The sequence below is a fragment of the Anas acuta genome, chromosome 2 (assembly GCF_963932015.1).
Source record: "Anas acuta chromosome 2, bAnaAcu1.1, whole genome shotgun sequence".
Classification (NCBI taxonomy): domain Eukaryota; kingdom Metazoa; phylum Chordata; class Aves; order Anseriformes; family Anatidae; genus Anas; species Anas acuta.
In genome coordinates, this window is record NC_088980.1 from 89494172 (window position 1) to 89509583 (window position 15412).

The 15412-nt window shown below is 40.3% G+C and overlaps 1 long non-coding RNA gene across 4 annotated transcripts in view; it reads left to right on the forward strand.

Moving 5' to 3' along the window:
* LOC137850767 (uncharacterized) overlaps window positions 1–15412 on the forward strand; it is a 49544-nt gene that overhangs the window by 5770 nt on the left and 28362 nt on the right. For all 4 annotated transcript variants that reach the window (XR_011092799.1, XR_011092798.1, XR_011092797.1 and 1 more), the window contains exon 2: window positions 12754–12877. This is a non-coding gene — a long non-coding RNA (uncharacterized lncRNA). The remainder of the gene's footprint in view (window positions 1–12753; window positions 12878–15412) is intronic.

Consider the following 15412-nt stretch of genomic DNA (forward strand, 5'->3'; position numbering starts at 1 on the left):
GTCATCGTTATTAGGGTCGGAGAAAGAGCCCTGGAATGAGAGCCAAGCGCATCTTGGATCTATCAAGCCCCACCAGTTTGCTCGCGTGACCTTTGTGAAGCGAGGGGTATAAAGTGCAACGCTGGAAGTGCTGGCCAGCAGCTAAGCGTGCTGACTGCTGGCAGGCCAGCTGGCCAGCTCTTCTGCCTCCTTCTCCAAATGTGAAGCCCTCTGCCCGAGTAGCTGCTGTGGAGCATCTCTTCTGGAGCGTCACATTCGCAGGTCCGATCCTCACGCAGGCCACTGTTGCTGCTTTTTATCGTGCCGTGCTATTTATTTATGGCTCTGTTTGAATATTTATGGTGGCTGCCACTGGAAAGTTTGCACTGAGGGCAATTCTTCCGCAGAGGGCATTACTGCGCTTGCATCCCTCCAAGATAACTGCATCAAATATAAAAACAAACATCACATCTTTATTGGGACTACCTTATGAGTTTGCTCCTGCTTTTGGCATCTTGAATTGCTTCACAGTGCTTCTCTCTGAACGCTGGTGCCTGGAGCAGATTGAGCTGGCAGTCTGTGAACGCCCAGCACATGACATGCCCAGGAGACAGACAGAGCCACCGAGGAGGAAAGCAGAGCCCGATGTGAGGTATGCACTCACTGGAGCTGGATAATTGTTCCTCAAACTCCATTGATCATAGAAACTACTTTTAACTTTTGTTGCAGCCCTCAGGAAGTGGAAAAAAACCACACGCACACATCCTTTCTCTCCTATATTTCCCTCACATGATAAAAAAACAACCAAATATTTTTTCAGGCCCATCTTACCATCTGCTCTGTCAGCAATTAGCTCACCAATTGGTGTGGGCTGAGTTCCACGAATATATAGTAAAAGCGTGCAGAAAAGCTCAAACCTCAGACAGTGAGGCGGAGAGGCTGTGCTGTTTATGTCTCCCTGGCACGGGGCAGGAAGGGCCTGTGGTGCGCTGCTTGCTGAGGGCTGGAGACAACGAGCAGTACGAAGACAAAGCAGCACCATTCAAATCGACCATCATACCAATACCGCCACCACCAACAACAAAAAGTCTAGTAATGGCACCAATAGGACAATCCTGTTAACGTTTCAGAGGAATACCTCAGCAGTTCTGGTGCCTGCAGTATGATTGCAATACTGAGCTGTGGGATCGGGATCAGCAGATCGCTGCTTTTGAGATGACAAACAGCTACAGTGCCGGAGTTTCCCTTCAAAAAGCTTTTCCTGCTGTGTTGTTGCCAGCCATGCTGGTGATTCTTCTTGCCAGTCACTTCTTCTTTTCCATTATTCTGCTGTAGTTCCTTTGGAGTTTATTTGCATTAGACCTGGGGATATTCAATGACATTCACAGGTACGGTTCAATCAGTTCCCTCATCCTTCCCTTCCCAAGGGAGCTCCATTTTTGACAACCACCCTAGGAACACACACGCAAGTTGAGCCTGGATAGAGGCATCTCCTCCTGCCAGCAGATCTATGCACTTGTTTTTTCCATGGGCTATTGTCTGGAACTTGGCAAGCCTTTGCAATCTTTCCTGGATGAACAATTCTGGTTTAATCACTTTTTTTTTCTTTTTTTTTTTTTCTTTGCGTGAGCTGAAGTGAAAATAAACATGAACATAGGATGCTGAGCTCAAACTCAAATCCAGTCTTTCCAATCTCCAAATCTTCCAGTCTCCCAGTGTGAGACCAGAACTGATGGTTTCAATTTGGCCCTTTATGGATTATGAGCCAGCTACAGAATTAGGTGTTGAATCTGAATGGCATCCAGGTTCTGGGTTACTCATGTAAATATGCTGGCCTAGTGTCTGTAGTGTGTTTACAGCCTGTTATTTATCTCTAACTAGTGGCATTTTCCTTTTTAGCTACAGAGGGAGAAGCTGTGCTTTTACCGTTGGTATTAGGTTGGATACCAGCTGCCAGCAACAAAATCTGAAGATGTAGAAGCACAATAAACATTCAGATATGACAATCAGATGTGAGTCTATTTCTAATCAAACTTAAATCTGCTGGAATGAACAGAGAAAGAGTGTTTGTAGTTTGCACAAGCTCAGCCATTCATTATTCACTTTTCTGTCCTCAGACACTTAGCAGTTTCAGTTCAAGACAGTAGGCCCACATTCAAGCTGAGTTCAAGTTTTCCAGTTGCCCAGTTAACAACAGGCATTTGTACACCTGAAATTAAATGCACATGAGGAAAGGAAAGCAACAACCAAGTCTAGTGCTGAAAAGGTCAATAAGGAATTAAGCAAAATAAAAAGCTGCTGAAGTTGTATTCAATTTTCCAGTCTCTTTGCTGTCTGCCAGCCCTTTAAAAGAGTGAAAAAAAAATAAATTAAGAAATTAAAAATATTTTTTAAAAACCAATTTAAGAAACAGAACATGTAATACCAGCTTTGGAAAATGGTGACTCTCTTTTCTGACATCATTTTCCAATTTTAGTTAAGGTAAAAGTCCATTATTTCTGTGGATTGCTGGAGAAGTGGATGTGAATCTCACTTGATCCATTCTCATCCTGACAGGTTGACTTGGAAACCTTTAGTTTCAAAGAATATACGGGTGTCCAAGTGAGTTCACATGGAACAGATGGGTTTTCTGGAAAAGGTCTCCAATTTGACAGACTCTCAGAAAAAAAACCACAGTACTAGCAGGAGACAAAGTGCCTTTGTTGTGAATGTTTGCTGGTCCCACTGAAGCTGATGCTACTTTGGGAATTGACTTCAGCTGAGATTATGGCTTTGGTTATAAACTCGTGTGAGTGTTGCAGATGAAGGCACTGATCATTAAAGCTGTGTCAGCTTCTCAGCAGTGAACTGATGCTCTTTTTGGCTTAAGTTCAGTGCTCTTTGAATGAGAAGTCTTGATTTACTTTAAGTGTTTCTCAACTATTCTTGTGGGGATATTAAGCTGATGTCTTGTGCTGTTTGTGGAGCCACCAAAGAAACAAGAAAAAAGGAAAGGAAGAAAAATAAGCCCAAACTAGAAAATATTGATTTAAGTCTGGTGGTTGCTGTTGAATGTGCTTGTCCTTCCCTCTTGCAGCTGCAAAACATACTGACACTGCAGGTGGGTCATCCGACAGCTCCCTTTCAAACTGTTGCCAATCTTGCGTCATGGATCAGCCAACAACTACGTCCTGAATTGTGCTTGCACCTGTTTCCTCTTCTGGAATAAACAGTTTTGTCTGAAAAGGGCATTGACAAAGGCCAAAGTTGCACACCCAGCCTTGCCCAGTGATATGAAGGAAATCACATTTTCTTGATGCTTGTGGAATGGAAGTGGCAGCTGTTACCATGGAAATAGTCAATTTCTGAAGGAAGAAGTTTTGAGGAGGCTGAATATCACCACTAATCTAAGAGACTGCAGTCAAGACTAAAGGTTAAAGTTGGAGATGCACTAATTAGGAGGTTGTTGCCTCTCTGGTAATGTGAGGATGGATACAAAGGTATTCTATTTGGTAAAATGCTGTTGTCCTGCCTGATCCCATGAACCTATTATTTTGGATACAGAACGCTGATTAATCTCTGATGTAAAACCGGTAATTTGTGTTAAAATAGGTTCAAATAGGTACTATGTCCTTTTGAATACTTTGTTAAGAAACATTTTAAGGGTTAAGTGCTCACATTCCCCTTTTGGACACATTTTCCAGGGTTTTGTTTTGTATTTTGCAAGTACTGATGTCTTCTCTGTCCTTTTCTGTGTGCTCAATGTATTTTCTGAGGTGCTGCAATTACTGTGGTTCTTCAGATTTCTCCTTAAATGTGCTAAAAATGTTATCAGCAAACAGAAAAAAAGGCTTTGTTATTTCCGCTGCACTTCCTCTGTTGATTGACTGTGCCAAGACAAAGTGAATAATACAGCAAAGTCATCATCTGCAAACAGGAATTTTGGGGCTAGATTCTCTCAGCTGTTACCAAGTGCCAAATCTTTACCGACTTCAGGAGGGTTACATCTCTCTGCAAGAGCTGAAAATATGGCAACGTACTATTTCTGTTAAATATCTCAGCTTTAGAGCACAGAAAGACCATCTGACAAACTCTGTTCAAGCATCTAGTAACAATTTTAAAACAATTCCACAGATTTCCCTGGATTATTTCGCAAAAGGCTTAATTTTTCTTAATTAAAACTCCTGTTGATTAAATTCGTGTGAGCTCTAGCTGTTCAAATAATCTTGGGCCCTACATTCTTCAGTTTATTTATTTGCTCTTACAAGTAGCCTGCATTATCGCAAAAGCCTTTATCTGTGTAATTAGTTTTACATGGATTTTGTAATGAAGCCAGTACGTGAAAAATGGAATAGTAAATGTTGTTGGATGTGTCCCCCAGAATGACACCAGCAGCATCTCAAGGCGGTAAAAAATATCACCACCACGCTATGCTTGGAAGAGCTGAGGGATGTTCTGTGACCTGTGCACATAAGCAATGCCTCTGGACGGCTGTAAAGGGTGTCATATAATGTGAGACTTCCAACTGTATATCAAGGTCCAACTTGAAGGCTGTAATTTTGCCCTGACTTTTCTAGCTTGGAGGGTGCTGGAGAAAGTCACAGCCTTATTGCTAGGTCCCTTCTTTACAGCCTAAATGAATTTGTGGTGTGAATACTGTTTTTGTTTGTTTGTTTGTTTGTTTTTTCCCTCTCTCTTTTTCTTTTTTCTTTTTCTTTTTTCTTTTTCTTTTTTCTTTTTCTTTTTCTTTTTCTTTTTCTTTTTCTTTTTCTTTTTCTTTTTCTTTTTCTTTTTCTTTTTCTTTTTCTTTTTCTTTTTCTTTTTCTCTCCCATTCTATTGCTGCTCTTTAAATTAAACAGCACTTATCCCACCCAGAGGCCTCCTCCTCAAGGCATGCCTAGGCAGAAATTATACCCTTAGTTCTTGTATTGCAAGACTAAACGGCTTAGCTCTGTTAGCATGCTTGGATGGAGGAGCTCAGAATCACACTGAATAGCTGAGGTTGGAAAGAACCTCTGGAGAGCATCAAGTCCAACCTCCCTGCTCGAGCAGGGTCCCCTAGAGCACATTTACCCAGGATTGTGTCCAGGTGGGTTTTGAAGATCTCCAGGGAAGGAGACTCCACAACCTCCCCATGCAACCTGTGTGAGTGCTCTGTCACCCTCACAGTACAGAAGTGCTGCCTGGTGTTCAGATGGGACTTCCCGTGTTTTAGTCTGTGCCCATTGCCTCTCATCCTGGCACTGGACACCACTAAGAAGAGTGGACTCCAGGCGTGGTATGACCATGCTTTGGACACTACCACTGATATCTCCTAGGACTTGTGGAAATCTCCCTGCTCATGTCGTAGAGGCCCACTTGCCTTTTTCTCTGAAGCATCACTGTTACAAATTTAATCTCGTTGCCAACTGCAGTCCTCATTTGGCTCTGCCCTGTTATCTCCTCACTTACCTTTGAACCTTCTGCACGTGACCTTGCTGATTACCCCCTTTGTATGGCTCTCATCTTCAAGCAGCTCTGTTTGTGTAGTTTCACTGCTTGTCTGCATTGACAACAGAAGAGTAGCCCGGTACAAGAGTACCTGGATCATGATGATCAAGAGCTGTGAAAGGGCATCAGAGAAGCCCCAGAATGAATCCCGAAGACCCTCACTGCTAGACCCTTGCTTAATGGACTCTATAAAAACCTTTTTAATATCACTTACCTGTATTTTCTCCTCCTTTTGCTGTTTCTTAACCACCAAGTCAGTCTCTTCCTTAGTCCTCAAATTCCTTAATAATCTATATAACACTGTGTCAAATGCATTCCTAAAGTTCTGAAGGATGAGATCTATTACACTGCCTATATTTAGAAAATCATTTACTTCATTGAAGAAAACAACATGGCTAGTTTCTGTGGTGTCCCTTTGGTGAGTTTCTGTTGCATTTTATCCCCTTTTTCATTTATCTCTGTGTCTTTATGTATTGTTTCCCTCAAAATGTGTTTTAAGGCCTTTCATACTAATGAGGTCAAATGAAATAGTTTGTCATTTCCCAACTGCCGCCTTGCCTTATTTTTCTCATGAGTTCTTCTTTAATGTAAAGACATTTTATTTCCATTTTTTTTAGCTTCAATCCCAACTTGATGGTGCAATTAAAAACACTTGCCAGTGGATCAGTACTACGTGTCAGAATTTTTTAGAACCTGTAGACAGCAATTAGCCAGACTTCAAACTTGATGTGTTTTAGTTTTTGAGTTAAGTTTTCATGTTATCTGTGGTAGTTTCTATTTGCACACCCACATACTCCTTGTTCACCCTATTTTTGTCTTTAAACACAACTTGATCCTTCCTATTGAAAACTACGGCAAAACGCTTATTCAATTCCTTTCCTTACCTTGTCTTTAATTTCTGCTCCACAGTGGCACAGCATATTCCTTGTCTTTCCAATCTGTGTTGCTGAGGAGCAATTCTCAGTATTTGTTTCATATCCTTTGCCAGACCTAACTCAGTTGGGTTCTTGACAGTTCAAACTTTATCTTTGTACTTCCTGACCTCTCAGGTGCTCTTAGTTTGTGGCCGGTACTTTTGGTGTTCTTCGTGGACTCTGCTTATTTCCAGTACCTTCTTTTCGACGTGGTTATTCGTTCAAGTTAGGCCTGGAATCTCTAAAAGGTCCTGCTGGTTGCACCTTCATAAAAGCTGCTTGTTCAATTTACTGACCCTTTTCTGTACTACAGAATAGACATAACGAGGGAACTTAAATGGCCTTTTTATTGCCATCTTACAATGTTTTGCTATGTCAGTGTGATTCCTAAGTTCCTATGCCAACCTTGCTTCTCTCTGACATAAATAATCCTACTAATGCCATAATCAAAACTATGAAGGTTATTTGTGTGAGAAAAGTGTTACAGATCATGTTGTACGTTCCTTGAAGTACTTTCACCAGGTGCAGTATTTTCTCACAGTGATGACTTTTTTAGCTGAACTGTAAAAGCTGTTTAAGAGATCCACATGCAGTATTAATAGAAGAGCAGAATATTTTGAAAGGTGAGACTGCTTGGAAATGGTTCCACTGAAGGATGCAGGGACTCATCTAGGTGTCTAGTATTTCACTAATAACCTTTTTGCCACTTGACTCGGGTTTATTTCCGTCTTTTAACCATATTGTTAGATTTTCTTTTGTCACCCTGGTGATTTGCAAATGTACAAGTACTGTACTCAGTGCTCAGGAAAATGGTCTTTAACGAAAATAAACTGTTATATGGAGGAAGATCACAGACTCACAGAATGGCAGAGGTTGTCAGGGCCCTCTCAGGGCTGTCTGGTCCAACCCCCTGCTCCAGCAGGGACACGCAGAGCAGGGTGCCCAGGACCGCATCCATACGGCTTTTGGAAATCCCCAAGGGGGGAGGCTCCACAACCCCCCTGGGCAACCTGTGCCAGTGCTCAGTCACCCACACAGCACAGGAGTGCTGCCTCGTGTTCATACAGAGCCTCTTGTGCTCCAGCTGCACCTATTGCTTCTTGTCTTGGCACTGGGTGCCAGTGGAAAGACATTGATAACTATTAATTACTTGGAGTTTTGTCAGGTCTCAAGATATGTCATAGCAGTGTTGCATGAACACTGGAAAGGCATGTTCAATCTCTGCCCCAGAGACCTTGCAGTTAAAATATGTAAAATGCATTCAGGGCCAAAGGAAGCAACATTTTTACAGTCACTGTGAAACGTGAGAAATAAGCTGGAGTCTAGCTAGGGTACGACCAGTAGCTCACCCAGTCTCCTTGACTTCTCCGTCTCTCTCTTAATTGCAGAAAGTTTTTTCTAAGTTTCATCTACTACAGTCATTAGTAGGAGTAGGAAATTTCAGCATAATTCCGGGAATGAAAAGAGACAAATATTCATTTTTTCCCCTGCTGTTTCACTTACTTTAATAATCTGTCACCGCATGACAAAGTAGTTGGTAGAAGGAGAAAGCATGGTATGTTCTTTACCGATGATACATTGCACTTTTTAGCCAATCCAGTCGAGGAGTATATATTATCTACTAATCAGTTACCGAGAGAAGGCAGCAGATGGGTAAAAACCTGATTTGGCTGTTAATTTACAAATTTTGAACAATAGGTATAAAGTGAACAAAGAAGTAGATGACAATGCAGAAAATATTTTTTGCTGTATAAAAAGCTTCCCTTTATTAGATTGAGTCTATTCATAAGTAATGTTGCACACCATTTTGAGTAGATATTAAGAAGTCTCAGTGCATTTAGATTTTCAGATTAGCTGGTGAGCTCCAGAAATGTGACCTGAATTATGACTCTCCTGTGGTTTCTATTTATAAATCCTTCTTTCCACTACAAATAAATTATGAAATACATTTAAAAGTCATGAGTTAATGAAAAAAGAATACAAAAAATCTAATGGGCACAGCTGCTTGGAACAGTGTCATTTTTTGCTGTCAGGATAATAATAATAATAAAAGAGCAAACCTCTAAATCTCTGCCTTATATAAATATACCCATTTGCTTCATCAATCAGCATCTCGGTGAATGTAAGTTTGACCAATAAAATTTATCTGCAATGCCACTTCTGTGTGTATCAGTAAGATTCAGGAAAAATTAGTGAGGAATCTATATGTGATTCAATACATAACAGTGTGTCAGCTTCACAGGAAAACAGCATCCTGGGTCATAGGAAAGAAATGGAAACAGAGTTTTGAAGAGTGTCATCTCCTGTACAAACAATGCTGTTACTTCTCTCTCTGGCAGAAAAACTACCAGTCGCACTGTAAAAAGATTTACATATTGCGTTTACCAGAAGAACAGTAACAAATCTGATAGAAGTAATTCACATAAATGTAGCATTTAAGGAATTTCTAAGAAATTTTGGTCAAGATGGTATTTAGGCTACAAGTACCTACATAATTGTCAGGTACCAGCTCTGTGTTGTAAAAAGTGTTACAATGGGGCTCCCACTGGCACTGGTGTTGTGGCTACTCACAACAAATCTTGTCCTCAGTAATTCCCCTCAACAGAAAAAAAAAATCCAAATAATTTTACCACTGGAAATCATAGAATCAAAGAATCATCTATGATGGAAAACACATTCAAGATCACCAAGTCCAACCACCAACACGACCTACTGACTGTCACTAAGCCACATCCCTTTGTGCCACATCCACACGCCCATTAAATACCTCCAGGCATGGGTACTCCACCGCTTCCCTGGGCAGACCATTCCAATGCTTGACCACCCTCTGTGTAAAGAAATTCTTCCTAAATTCCAGTCTAAACCTCCCCTAGCACAACCTGAGTCCTATCACTTGTTACCTTAGAAGAGAGACTGACACCCTCCTTGCCGCAAGCTCCTTTCAGATAGTTGTAGAGAGCGATGGAGTCTCCCTTCAGCCTCCTTTTCTCCAGACTAATCAATCCCAGTTCCCTTGGTAGCTCCTCATAATTCTTGTTTTCTAGTCCTGTGGCCAGCCTCATTGCTCATTTCTGCACACACTTGAGCAACTCAATATCCTTCTTGTCGTGAGAGGCCCAAAACTGAACACAATACTTGAGGTGAGGTTTCAGCAGGGCCACCTACAAGGGTACAATCACTTCCCGTCTCCTTCCTTGTACTCCTGTGTTGAGCTTTTCAGCAAAACAATTCTACCACATCAAGTACACACCCTCTGTTAGCAGCCTGTTAGAGATGTGTATTGATTAAAAATCCAGAGAACGAAAAATAACTGGTTTAATTTTCAGAAATGTAAAATGTACAGATCACTAGTTGAAAAAACATATAATTTATTTCAATGCTTATTTGTTCCAAATAATGAATATTTTTGACTTGGCTTATATGCCTGTGTTGATTTTTCTTCACTGTGGAGAAAAAACTACAGTACAAATAATGTGGCACGGATATTTACTCAGCAGTCTATCCAAACAAAGTGACCTGATTAAGGTGAAAATTTTTCATTGCAGCAGTTTTCTATTGGTGCATTAGGGGATTTATAGTGAAAAACATGTTCTTTTGGCAGGTTTCTTTTAATAAGAAACAAAAATACCTTCCAAAACCAAATATTCAACCATGAAATCATACTATTTTTAATTTCAAAAGGGCTCCATAATACCTTCTGAATAGTACAATTTAGATGCTTCTTGCTCCTGTCCTATTCAGGAGCCTGCTTTCCTGCCTGGACCTAATCTCCCATGACGTGCCACTATCTCAGCTTTATGCCCATGGACATAGCCTCTTCTCTGATGAATTGAGGAAAATACAGTCTAATAATGTAGCTACACAAGGGAATGAGAATATGAGTCACTCAAACTTTAATATCAGTGAGGGCCAAATGCTTGTATTTAAAGCTCCCCTGGAAAGTTGAATTCTTCTCTGCAAAGAAAAAGAAAATCACAAATATTTTTAATTAGCTCTAGACACCTAGATCTCATTTACTTTTGAATAAATATGGTGACTTCAGTAAAATTAGCTTGTAATTTCAGCTGTGTAAAACCTAGTGATGCATGTGAATGGCTTGATCCAAAGGTTGTATACAATTGGCTTCATCTGATAAGAGAAAGAGAGGGGCAGTGGTGTGATGAGACTGAACTGGGGCTATTGGTATGCTTAACCCATACCGTATTCGTATGGAGAATGGATATGTTGATGGATCTATTAATCCTTTCAGTTGGTAGCATTTGAGACGAAGAGCATTTTTTACACCAGAGTTGTGCGTGTGGCATGGCCCGTACAACTGAAATCCATCTGTGAACTACAGTGTCAGCCTGACATCAATTACTGCCTGTGCTTCCAGGATAGGTATCTTTAAGCATCAAACAACAAGCAGAAGTTGTATTTCAAAGCCTTGAAACCAGCTGCCTGTCTGAAAGCTCTCCAATTTGGATAGAATATTCTCAGCTTGGATCGCTTAATCAATGCTCTGTCTTCACTTCATTGGCGTAAAATAATATAAAAATAAAGCTTCTCCATTAAAAATTTTCTTGTCATTTCCTAACTGGCTGCAGAGGTCTGTGCACACGTCTGCTGAACTGCAAAATCTTTATGCCTCCTCCTCTTTGGAGAGTCATTAAGCTTAGAAGCCTAAGCCTCTACAGGGCTGATAGGATGGCTTGTTTTAAAACATGTCAAAACTGTTGGACGGCAGCTTGTTAAAAATTTCCACATTATTCCAATCATTCTGACTGACTGGCCATAAATTAATGCCAGTTCTCTTGTTGTTATTTTTAACACACATGACAAAGATACTTATACATCATAACCAAGCCTTTAGTGTGGGCTGGCACAGGTATTTAATGCATCTCAGCTTCTATATGATCTGTGTATTAATTAGAAATCTGAGCAACTCTTCTTTCATGTAACTGCAAGACATCGAGAGCCTGATTTTCGGAAAGGCTGTTCACCTGCGTCTTCATTGGCTTTAGCTCAACTCAGCAGTGTCACTGCTCTTTGCATTTAGATTTGTTCAGGGGAAACCACAGCTCTGCAGTTAACTTATAGCCCTGTGAGGGACTGTTAACTACAAGCCAGCTGTGGTGGTTTTGCCTTGCTGGGCAGCTGAGCTCCACCACAGCCACTCTCTCACTCCCCCTCCTCAGAAGAGGGGGGGAAGAAGAAAAGGAAAAAAAACAACTCATGGGTTGAGATAAGGATAATTTAATTAAGGGAAAAATAATTACTAAGGGAAAATTATTAATAAATAATTTAACTAAAGGGAAAAGAGAAAAGGAAAAAACAAACAAACAAACAAAAAAACAAGTTGAGTCTGTGCAGAGGAAAGAAATTACTCTCTACTTCCCACCAACAAGTGATGTTTACCACGTCCTTGAAGCAGGGCCTCGATATGCGTAGCTGTTGTTTGGGAGGACAGATGTTTTCACAAGAGCCCATCCCTCCTCTCTCCTTCCTTTTCCCACCTCGTATTGCTGCGTGTGACAGTATGTGGCATGGGCCCATCGAAAACCACAGTGCCAGGAATCATCTGAGTTCATTCATGTGAACCCCTCAGGCTTTTGGTGAGGATGGGGAGAGCAGGGATGAAAGAGAGGGGAGTTACCATCCTCCCTTCTGCCCCTGTATTTCAGGAGCAGTAGTCCTTGTCATGGAGAAAAGAAGGAATAGTCCTTGTCCACAGCAAGAACTTTTTTCTCTCTGCCTTTGTATGCACTGTGAGCATACAAAGTGTATGGTGTGAGCCATGTCTTTCCTCTCATCCCCTTCCTGTTATAGCTCCAAGACAGACTGTCCACATATAAGTAGCTTGTCAGAGCTCAGGAGCAAAGGTGCAGAGCCAAGTTCTGCCAGAATACGACTTAGTATTTTATTGGTGTCAGAGAGAATTGGACCCTAGTGCCCAAGGGCAGATTTTAGGTCTTTTGGTCTTTTTTTTTTTTCTTTTTTTTGAAGGCTGTGGTCCAAGTTAAACTGTTTTATGATCTGACCAATTCATAGAGAAGAATGACATATCTATTTCCTGTCTTGTATGTTGGAAATATATGGTTCCAGTGTATTATATGATTTGAGTGCATTATATTTATTATACTTTGAACTTTAAGAATTTCCTGCAATTTTCAGGAAGCCATCATTTAAAAAAAGAAATAGTCTACTGACCAAGAATTATATGTAGAAATGATTTGGCAATTTGTTTTGAGTAATGGAGAAAGTCCAAGGAAAAAAAATCATGGTCTACTTGGGACGATTTATAAGGAAGAAAAAATAGGAGGAAAATCATCAGATAAATGACATCATATAATTCACCCTGATATAATTTGGGACTTAAAGATTTTGAGCATTTCTTAATCTGATTTTCAGGTGATGATCTGCTGCCAGAATAAATAAATCTTAGGAAGTGCCAAGACTCAGCCATTTGCTGTGATACCACTCCCACATAAGGAGCCTGTATCATCACCTTTTTTCAAGCAGCTTCTCCACTGTGGTAAGTTTTTCTTAGATGTGTGACCTTCTGTGTCAGGTGTTTTACAAAGAGTGAGGTGAATTCTGGAAGGTCCATCTCCAGTCCTAGATTTTGCTGACAGACCTGGAAGCTCAAGTCAGTAAACCCAGTCATCAGCATGTTAAACATATGAAAGATTTGGTAAGGCTGTGGAGTATAGTAAATAGCACAAAACTCAATTATGATTGTCACTAACTGTAGTTTGTATTTTCTTCATTCCTCTGAAGTGGGGATCCCCATTTGCGGTGTGTAAAATTTCATCTTATGATCTAAAAATATTTTTTTTAATATTCACATCTGTATTTGCACCTTTGGTCTTTCAAATTCAAGTCAGTCTCTTTTAATCACTCAAAAAAGAGCTCCTCATCCAATATCAAAAGCAAACAAAAATCCATAGATAATTCCAACCACTAGGTTTTGGAATAGAGACCTAATTAGCTCTTATTGAGCTTGATCCAAAGTTCACTGAAGTAATTTGGAGACTTTCCATTAAAGTTAATTAACTTTAGAACAAAGTTCTTTCTCAGACACACCAGTTTAGCAGTAGCAATTAGTCACCCCATCAGCAACAACACCCACTGTGTGTCAGGTGTTCTGTTTGACACTGTTTCTAGGAAAGGTGTTGCCTACATTGATGATGCCCCCTGGGCACGTAGAGGACATGGAAAAAACTTTATGTCCTGAGGACCCATCTATTTGGCAGTCACCAAAGCCTGTAGGTTTCACTCATTCTGGCTTCACTGCGGCGTTTTCATCAGAAGTGTCAACATTAACAAGATTTTAAACTGCAGGCGAATATAGAACATCATTTGATCCTGGCAAAGAACTGTTTGCCTCAGCACTTGTGCGATAATGTAGAGTAAGCAGCAAGTCATTGATGAATCTGTAAAGCAACAGCAGTCCCAGGAGTGCTCAGGCAAAATTGCTGCAAAGAAGAAGGAAAGACACCAAAAGTGATTAAATGCAGCAGGAGGTTCAGACCTTGGGAGACCTCCAGGGAGATTTGGAAAAAGAAAAAAAAAAAAAAAAAGAAGAAAAAGGAGAAAGATAAAGGGAAAAGAAAATGGGGTGCAGAATGATGTGTTTAACTCTTTGGTTCTGGCTTAATAAAAACCAACAAGAGCCGACAGATGTTGTATGTTTATGGAACCTTATCTGGCCTGGAATCATCCTTGCAGTTACGCTAGTTTTACATACATGGTAATGAATGATGACTTCTGATCATTCTCTATGAGTTTCCAGTGAAATTTTCACACATTATTTCAGGCCATTAACTTTCACCAGTGTTAAATGCCTTATTTGCTTTTGCTGCCCATAGAGATAATTAACAAACATACGCTAAAATCTGTATAACATTCATAAAGTTAGGTGGTTAATCTTGCTTTATGTATTTAAATGTGCAGCAAATTCACCAACAATATCCAGCAATACTTGAATGGGGATTAGAGATCTTCAGCGGAGTAACACATCTGTCAGCATGGACAGTTGGTCCTTAAAATAACATTTCAGCAGATGCCTACTTGTTCCTCATCTCTGTTTTGTCTCATATCTGACAGCCAAAGTTCAAAAGTGAAGCCAGTAGAGTCAGTGCAGATCCTTCCACAGCGATGTTTGGAGACTGGTCCCATCAATACTCAGAGATACATGCTCATTTTACATTTTTGTTATATATTTGTGCCGTGAACATGAGCGAGTCACTCTTGGGCCAGACATAACAGGGTTGACAGAGCTTCTCTCACATGCCCTGTCTGTTTCAATAACCTGCTTTGTGACAAGGCTTTGTCTCCTACTATATTTCTGTACCCAGAAAGTAATGCTCTAATTCCACTTGGTACCCCAGGTTACTTAAAATAACAAATTCAAGTTATTTTCAAGTAATGACATCAAGATAAAAACAAAACAACAAACAAACAAAAAACTCCCTGTTGCATTAGTAATCCCCAGAGTATTCCACACCTTTTATAAATTTATTTCAGAGACTAAGCAAGGTTATACTACAGCATGAAATACAGTGATCTGTTTGGATAAAAGCAGTTGCAAAGATCTGGCTAATACACACATAAAGTTGAGATTAGAGAGTACATTCCACCTGCTGATAACAAAATTGCCAAGTCTGTGTACCAAAAATAAACATTCATTTAAAGAAAACAAAGCAGCTTCTAAGTGATCATTGTGAAAATTTCAATGCCATTTTGCAGTCATTTCTGTTGCATGATTTGTGCTTGAAAAGTTATTTCCTACTTGTTCTTAAACACACTTCTCTACTGTTTAAAAGTAAGATGCCTTTTACTTTGTGTGGTTGTTGATTTTGGAGATAGATGGTGATGGTTGTTAGTCTTTTATCATTTACAGCAGTGTGGATGGCATTTCAGACTATATTAGCCCTAGATGATATAAAGATCTTTAGCTACATGCTCATACCCAAGCTAGTGGACATCCAAGAGAATTTTAGCCTCCAAGGCACCATCACACAAATGGGGGGCAGTGTAGATGGGCAAAGAAGCCCATATGTGGCCA